Raw genomic sequence first — 10,000 nt, 5'->3', positions numbered from 1 at the left:
TGTATGAATGAAAAATGGATGACTGAAAGAAAGAAATAAAGAACGAAAAAAAAATGAAAGAAAAAATACAAATAAATAGATAACAAAGACAAATTATTGAATGAAAAATATATGAATGAAAAATGGATGACTAAAAGAAAGAAATAAAGAACGAAAAAATAAATGAAAGAAAAAACACAAATAGATAACAAATAAAAATTATTGAATGAAAAATATATGAATGAAAAATGGATGACTGAAAGAAAGAAATAAAGAACGAAAAAATAAATGAAAGAAAAAACAGAAATAAATAGATAACAAAGACAAATTATTGAATGAAAAATTTATGAATGAAAAATGGATGACTGAAAGAGAAATAAAGAATGAAAAAATAAATGAAAGAAAAAAAACACAAATAAATAGATAACAAAGAAAAATTATTGAATGAAAAATGTATGAATGAAAAATGGATGACTGAAAGAGAAATAAAGAACGAAAGAATAAATGAAAGAAAAAAAACACAAATAAATAGATAACAAAGACAAATTATTGAATGAAAAATGGATGAATGAAAAATGGATGACTGAAAGAGAAATAAAGAACGAAAAAATAAATGAAAGAAAAAAACAGAAATAAATAGAAAACAAAGACAAATTATTGAATGAAAAATGTATGAATGAAAAATGGATGACTGAAAGAGAAATAAAGAACGAAAAAATAAATGAAAGAAAAAAAACACAAATAAATAGATAACAAAGACAAATTATTGAATGAAAAATATATGAATGAAAAAAGGATGACTGAAAGAGAAATAAAGAACGAAAAAATAAATGAAAGAAAAAAACACAAATAAATAGATAAAAAAGAAAAATTATTTGATGAAAAATGTATGAATGAAAAATGGATGACTGAAAGAGAAATAAAGAACGAGAAAATAAATGAAAGAAAAAAAAACAGAAACAAATAGATCACAACGACAAATTATTGAATGAAAAATGTATGAATGAAAAATGGATGACTGAAAGAAAGAAATAAAGAACGAAAAAAAAATGAAAGAAAAAACACAAATAAATAGATAACAAAGACAAATTATTGAATGAAAAATATATGAATGAAAAATGGATGACTAAAAGAAAGAAATAAAGAACGAAAAAATAAATGAAAGAAAAAAACACAAATAAATAGATAACAAATAAAAATTATTGAATGAAAAATGTATGAATGAAAAATGGATGACTAAAAGAGAAATAAAGAACGAAAAAATAAATGAAAGAAAAAAAACAGAAACAAATAGATCACACAGAAAAATGATTGAATGAAAAATGTATGAATGAAAAATGGATGACTGAAAGAGAAATAAAGAACGAAAAATTAAATGAAAGAAAAAAATACACAAATAAATAGATAAACAAAGACAAATTATTGAATGAAAAATGTATGAATGACAAATGGATGACTGAAAGAGAAATAAAGAACGAAAAAATAAATGAAAGAAAGAAACACAAGTAGATCACAAAGACAAATTATTGAATGAAAAATGTATGAATGAAAAATGGATGACTGAATGAGAAATAAAGAATGAAAAAATAAACGAAAGAAAAAACACAAATAAATAGATAACAAAGACAAATTATTGAATGAAAAATGGATGAATGAAAAATGGATGACTGAAAAAGAAATAAAGAACGAAAAAAAAATGAAAGAAAAAAACACAAATAAATAGATAAAAAAGACAAATTATTGAATGAAAAATGCATGAATGAAAAATGGATGACTGAAAGAGAAATAAAGAACGAAAAAATAAATGAAAGAAAAAAACACAAGTAGATCACAAAGACAAATTATTGAATGAAAAATGTATGAATGAAAAATGGATGACTGAAAGAGAAATAAAGAACGAAAAAATAAACGAAAGAAAAAACACAAATAAATAGATAACAAAGACAAATTATTGAATGAAAAATGGATGAATGAAAAATGGATGACTGAAAAAGAAATAAAGAACGAAAAAAAAATGAAAGAAAAAAACACAAATAAATAGATAAAAAAGACAAATTATTGAATGAAAAATGCATGAATGAAAAATGGATGACTGAAAGAGAAATAAAGAACGAAAAAATAAATGAAAGAAAAAAACACAAATAAATAGATAACAAAGACAAATGATTGAATGAAAAATGTATGAATGAAAAATGGATGACTGAAAGAAAGAAATAAAGAACGAAAAAAAAATGAATGAAAAAACACAAATAAATAGATAACAAAGTTAAATTATTGAATGAAAAATATATGAATGAAAAATGGATGACTAAAAGAAAGAAATAAAGAACGAAAAAATAAATGAAAGAAAAAACACAAATAGATAACAAATAAAAATTATTGAATGAAAAATATATGAATGAAAAATGGATGACTGAAAGAAAGAAATAAAGAACGAAAAAATAAATGAAAGAAAAAAACAGAAATAAATAGATAACAAAGACAAATTATTGAATGAAAAATGTATGAATGAAAAATGGATGACTGAAAGAAAGAAATAAAGAACGAAAAAATAAATGAAAGAAAAAAACAGAAATAAATAGATAACAAAGATAAATTATTGAATGAAAAATGTATGAATGAAAAATGGATGACTGAAAGAGAAATAAAGAACGAAAAAATAAACGAAAGAAAAAAATACAAATAAATAGATAACAAAGACAAATTATTGAATGAAAAATTTATGAATGAAAAATGGATGACTGAAAGAGAAATAAAGAATGAAAAAATAAATGAAAGAAAAAAACACAAATAAATAGATAACAAAGAAAAATTATTGAATGAAAAATGTATGAATGAAAAATGGATGACTGAAAGAGAAATAAAGAACGAAAGAATAAATGAAAGAAAAAAAACACAAATAAATAGATAACAAAGACAAATTATTGAATGAAAAATGGATGAATGAAAAATGGATGACTGAAAGAGAAATAAAGAACGAAAAAATAAATGAAAGAAAAAAACAGAAATAAATAGAAAACAAAGACAAATTATTGAATGAAAAATGTATGAATGAAAAATGGATGACTGAAAGAGAAATAAAGAACGAAAAAATAAATGAAAGAAAAAAACACAAATAAATAGATAACAAAGACAAATTATTGAATGAAAAATGTATGAATGAAAAATGGATGACTGAAAGAGAAATAAAGAACGAAAAAATAAATGAAAGAAAAAAACACAAATAAATAGATAACAAAGACAAATTATTGAATGAAAAATGTATGAATGAAAAATGGATGACTGAAAGAGAAATAAAGAACGAAAAAATAAATGGAAGAAAAAAACACAAATAAATAGATAACAAAGAAAAATTATTGAATGAAAAATGTATGAATGAAAAATGGATGACTGAAAGAGAAATAAAGAACGAAAAAATAAATGAAAGAAAAAAAAACACAAATAAATAGATAACAAAGACAAATTATTGAATGAAAAATGTATGAATGAAAAATGGATGACTGAAAGAGAAATAAAGAACGAAAAAAAATGAAAGAAAAAACACAAATAAATAGATAACAAAGACAAATTATTTAATGAAAAATGTATGAATGAAAAATGGATGACTGAAAGAGAAATAAAGAACGAAAAAATAAATGAAAGAAAAAAACACAAAAAAATAGATAACAAAGAAAAATTATTGAATGAAAAATGGATGAATTAAAAATGGATGACTGAAAGAGAAATAAAGAACGACAAAATAAATGAAAGAAAAAAACACAAATAAATAGATAACAAAGAAAAATTATTGAATGAAAAATGTATGAATGAAAAATGGATGACTGAAAGAGAAATAAAGAACGAAAAAAAATGAAAGAAAAAACACAAATAAATAGATAACAAAGACAAATTATTGAATGAAAAATGTATGAATGAAAAATGGATGACTGAAAGAGAAATAAAGAACGAAAAAATAAATGAAAGAAAAAATCACAAAAAAATAGATAACAAAGAAAAATGATTGAATGAAAAATGTATGAATGAAAAATGGATGACTGAAAGAAAGAAATAAAGAACGAAAAAATAAATGAAAGAAAAAAAACACAAATAAATAGATAACAAAAACAAATTATTGAATGAAAAATGTATGAATGAAAAATGGATGACTGAAAGAAAGAAAGAACGAAAAAATAAATGAAAGAAAAAAACACAAATAAATAGATAACAAAGACAAATTATTGAATGAAAAAGAAATACGAAAAATGAAGCAACAAGCTAGAATAAATACAAAAACAAAATGGCGACAAAAAATAGGAAATCGATACATAATCGATTCAAAGAATAACCGATCAAAAGGCTCAAAAGGCTAAATTAGAAAGAAAAAGAAACAATCGCTATGGTCTTCTTCCAGCCTTGAGAAACAGTAGATGACCCTTACACATATAACTGTGAAGGAAATCACACCTTTCCTTTTTTTACTCACGCTTGTGGGGATTGGTGAGAGTTGGCTGCGAATCGGAGGTGGAGATTCACGGTAGGAAACGGTGGAAGGAGGTCTCGTGGCACCGGAAAGAAAAAAGAAAAAAAGCGCATGGCTTCCAGTTGAAAAAAAGGAGGATTCTGTCACCTAACCTTAAGAGAGTTGAAGAAAAAAAAAGAAGGCAATAGTAAACTGAAGCCAACTCTGCTCCCACGGGCCGAGCGCCTTCAATTACTAACCGCTGCATAATTCACACCTAATCGGTAAATACAAACCCAATGAACATTCTCTTAAATAACTGGATTCGGCATTAAATAACCAGAAAAGGGTTGATATGCCGTAAAACAAAACAACCAAGCAAAACTAAACAAACAAGATGATCGTTGGCAATTCATGAAATGCCGAGAAGAGAAACAACGACGCCAGACAAGGCGATATAAGTCCCACGTCTAAACAGCCCGCGCACGTATGTACAAAGTCGTTATTATTAGTGTTGGGACGATCAATCGGAATCGGAATCGGGAATCGAAAAAATCGGATCTTTTTGGGGTATCGGAATCGGTATCAGAAAAAATTTGTGCTTATTTTCCGATGCCAAAAAACGATTCTCTTTTACGATTTGATTTTCTTTAAAGAAAAATATTCTACTACTGATAGTAATACTAAAATAGTGAATGTTATTGATTTTAAACTATTGGTAAAACTAAAATCGATAGATCATCCCCCACATGTATATTTTTACGTTTGAGGAAAGATCAACACATTTAACATGTGTTTTCACGGTAATCGTGAAAAATAACAACTTTATAGTTAAATATTTAGAATCGGGATCGGAATCGGTAATTGTATCGGAATCGGGAATTTAATACAGAATCGGTAATTGAATCGGAATCGGAAAAAAATATTGGAATCGTCCCATGTCTAGTTATTATATTTGGTATTGAAAAGTAACAACTTTTTAGTTAAATATTTAGAATCGGGATCGGAATCGATAATTGTATCGGAATCGGGAATTTAATACGGAATCGAAAAAAAATATTGGAATGAACATTCTCTTTTTGCTGATTTCCCTCCACGCTGACTTTTCTCTCACACATTCACGAACATTCTCTTCCGCCACCAGAACGAACATTTTCTACATAAATAAGATGCTTTTCTTACCGTAAAATATAATGTCTGTCTTATTTATTTTTGTGGAATCAGATAATTACACGTTAAAAACACAAACCTGATAAACCATGCCCAATACGTAAACCCCAAATAGGGCACATCGCGACTTGGACATAAAGGGGCCACTATTTGGGACCATGCTTGGAAAAGATTAACAAGATGTTGGTTCACATTACATTTGAACTTCTGCATATCAGTACAATCAAGGTAGCAGGTAGCAGGAAGGGAATTACAGAGTCTAGCTGTTCGAGGGAAGAAACTATTAGAGTAGAAAGTTTTCTGGCATTTAGAGATCTCACCAATGAAGGGGTGAGATTTTGTTGCTGAGCAGGTTTGTCGGGAATATGTACGTCGAGGGGGCACAAGTGAAACGAGTTCATCAGAACACGTTCCATTAAAATATTAGTAAAACAGGCGCAGAGATGCAACATTGCGGTGAATGTACATGGGTGGGTGTTAATCGATAATGTGGGATATATTAGATTGAAAACTCTTTTTTTGGTTCATATCCAATATGGAGAGGCTTATGAATTTGCGTTATTTATTTTCCGGTGTCAATGAGAAATCTAGGATGATTGGAAACAATGTCAAAATAAGCCGCACCTGGTGACCCATTTTAGTACTGACCAGGCTCAACGTTGCTTAACTCCGGCGATCTAGTATGTCGAGGTGAGTTCACAACGTATTAAAAGGAATAAAGGACAGAAAAAAAAGAAGAAAGAGATAAACGACAGACAAGTTTGAATGAAAGAGATGAACGGTCGACAAATAAGAAAAACAGGATCGACCGTAAAAAAGGGAGAAACAGATAAACGATCGAAAAATTAATGAGAAAAAGAACGACGGAAAAAAAGGAGAAAGAGATGAACGATCGAAAAATTAATAAGAAAAAGAAGGACAGAAAAAAAAGAGAAAGAGATGAACGATCGAAAGATCTTTCTACTCCAGTAGTTTATTCCCCAGAACCGCTAAACTCTGGAATTCCATTCCAGGTCCCTGCTTCCCCAACTGTACTGACATGCAGAAGTTCAAGTGTAACGTGAACCGACATCTTGCTGTCCAAATCCCAATATAGTGCCCCAGTAGCTGCTGCCACTGACAATAGGTCCCTATACCACAGTGGCAATGTGCCTTGTTTGGGGTGAAAATATAATTAAAAATAAATAAATAAATAAAAATAATAGAAAAAAAAGAGAAAGAGATGAACGACCGAAAAATGAAAAAAAAAAAAAAAAAATGGTGAACGACAAAAAAAAAAAAAGAAAGAGATAAACGACCGAAAAATAAAAAAGATAATATCAATAACAACAAAAAAAAACTAATTGATAGAGAAAAATAACGGCAACAAAAACAAAAACAAAAACAAAAAACAAAAACGAAAAAACACTTAAAACAATTTATTTAGAAGTTTAAAAGAAGGAAAAAAGAACAACGTATACTAACTACGGAGAAAATGACAAGTGAGGGCAAGGCAGAAAAGGGCGCCTTACTCGCTTTAACTGACAACGACTTTTGTGCGGAGCCATATTGGTGACGCCCAAACGCTTTTAATGTTCACTCCATACACAGCGCTCTCACATAAAATGAGGCAAATTTAAAATGTTTATTAATAACAAAGAGAAAAAGATGAAAAAGGATATTGACGATGATAATGATGATTATCATCATCATCATCATCATTAAAAAAAACAACAATCAGTAATAGACGACAAACAGAAAGAAAGAAAGAAAGAAAGAAAGAAAAGGATAACAAAGAAAATTGAAGGAAAAAGATTATAACAAAGAGAGGACAGATAGACCAAAATAAAAAAATTGAAAAAAATCAAAAATAAAAAAAAAGCGACAAAAAAAGAAAATAAACGAAAATTGAAGGGAAGGTCTATGGTCCCGGGCTTTGATAGAGGCCATCTTGGGGTGTGTTTGTATAGAGCCAAGAACCACACCAACATGTAATATATCACATAAACTTGATACATAAGTGTTAACCCCAGGTCGTGGTACCCTTGATTTCTGAGAACTTCGAGAGAAGTAAAATAAAACAAATATATATATATATATATATATATATATATATATATATATATATACATATATATATATATATATATATATATATATATATATATATATATACTAGCAAAAGTAGCCGTCGTTGACTGGGTTCAAAAACAGCCTACAGAAAATGGACTCTGATTTATGAATGATTCATTCCTGTGCCTCGATACATCTATCATTATATGTGACCAGTTTTCTATAATAGTCAACCATATAGGAGCCTATTCGTGAGCAGACACACACACACACACACACACACACACACACACACACACACACACGTTTAGCTTTATATATATATATATATATATATATATATATATATATATATATATATATATATATATATATATTGGACGAGTTTTTCCTGAAGAGAGTTTGATATGGATATCTTAAACGGTCCTAACTCTCGGACTTGAAACTGACGGTACCAATGACTTGTCTCATCTAACAACTTTCTGTACACAATATATATATATATATAATGATTTTCCACAGCCGAACCAATGTTGCAGCCCACAAGAGCCAAGAAAGCCAACAAACCGGAAGTCCAGGACTCGAGTTTCGCCTTCATTTGGGCTCATCAGTTAGACATATCCGCGTTAAAGTTAATATAATTTCTTGTGTGTGTGGCGTGTTTGCTCAGTTGGTAGAGTGCTCGCTTAGCATGCAAGAGGTTCGGTTTCAAATCCTGAGCGCAGATATGTCTAACTGATGAGCCCAAATGAAGGCGAAACTCGAGTCTTGAACTTCCAGTTTGTTGGCTTTCTTGGCTCTTGTGGCCTGCGACATTGGTTCGGCTGTGGAAAATCATTATATATATATTCTCTCACACTTTCTGAACATATATATATATATATATACACACACACACAGACACACACACACACAAACACACACACACACACACACACACACACACACACATATATATATATATATATATATATATATATATATATATATATATATATATATATATATAGGGTGTCCATAGAGTCCGTGTGCACTTTAAAAAATTTATAACTTTATTTGTATTTGCAATAGAAATAATCTGTAAAATGGATTTGAAAGAAGTAAATCTATATTTTTTTTTTATCTTTTATTGAAATTTTATTTAACTTTCCACATGCCCTCCATCATTAGCAATACAAAGGGTAATACGATTTTGACGTTCACGAAAAACATTTGCCAAATGATTTATAGTAATGCCTGAAATCACGTTAGTTATTCTAGCTTTCAAATCTTCAAATGAACTAGGTTTGGTTGCATACACAATTGTTTTCACATGTCCCCATAAAAAAATCTAATGGAGTCAAATCTGGTGAACGTGGAGGTCAATGAAATTGTCCACCCCTTCCGATCCATCTGTTAGGAAATTCCTGATTTAGAAACTTGTCTAACACGCCGAGAAAAGTGACAAGGAGCTCCATCTTGCTGAAACACTGTATAATCTTTTAAGTTTAATTGTTCAAGTTGCGGAATAAGTTCGTCACTGACACATGGCCTTCCAGCCCGTGGTTTATCATGGACAGAGCCTGTCTCTTTAAATTTTTTCATCCATTTAACAATGCTGTTCCTATGAGGCGCTTTTTTATTGTATTCAATTCTAAACTTTCTTTGTACAGCAATAGTAGATTTCAATTCAGCCAACCAAAGGACACAGTTTACTTTTTCCTTAATTGAAGCCATCGGATAAAATTGATTCTGAAAACAAAAGAAAATATTTTTTTATTTATTTTTTACTTATCTAAAAATTGTTACGAATTTTGTGGTGAAAAATTATTCAATAACTATACTTAAAACTACATGAAACTTTATAACATTTTTTACAGATTATTTCTATCGCAAATATAAATAAAGTTATTTTTTAAAGTGCACACGAACTTTATGGATACCCTGTATATATATATATATATATATATATATATATATATATATATATATATATATATATATATATATATATATACTAGCATGGGTGCCCGGCGTTGCTCGTGTGTTTGGAGGTGTATGCTGAGCAAAAAAAAAAGTCAATTTTTTAAAACTTTGACCCCTATTATGACCTCTTAACATTTATTGTTTTAAGCTCAAATTAAGTTATTAAGTTAGATCCATGTCCAAGGAACCTATATCTAAAATTTCAAGTGTTTAGACCGAAAATTGTCGGAGGAGTTTGTTAGAGTTCTCAAAGGTCAAATCGTTGAACTTTGACCCATTAACAGCCAAATTTCTGGCCGAAAACCGATCACATAGATTTCCCCAAATCTCAGTACCTTGTATATCAAATTTCGAGTTTGTAGACTAAAAATTGAGAGAGTTATTGCGTAGGGAATT

Source organism: Euprymna scolopes, chromosome 44 (genome assembly GCF_053919585.1).
Source record: "Euprymna scolopes isolate OS-2025 chromosome 44, ASM5391958v1, whole genome shotgun sequence".
In the NCBI taxonomy this organism is placed as follows: domain Eukaryota; kingdom Metazoa; phylum Mollusca; class Cephalopoda; order Sepiida; family Sepiolidae; genus Euprymna; species Euprymna scolopes.
The sequence above is the reverse complement of the archived record's forward strand: the minus strand, read 5'-3'. Positions refer to the sequence as shown.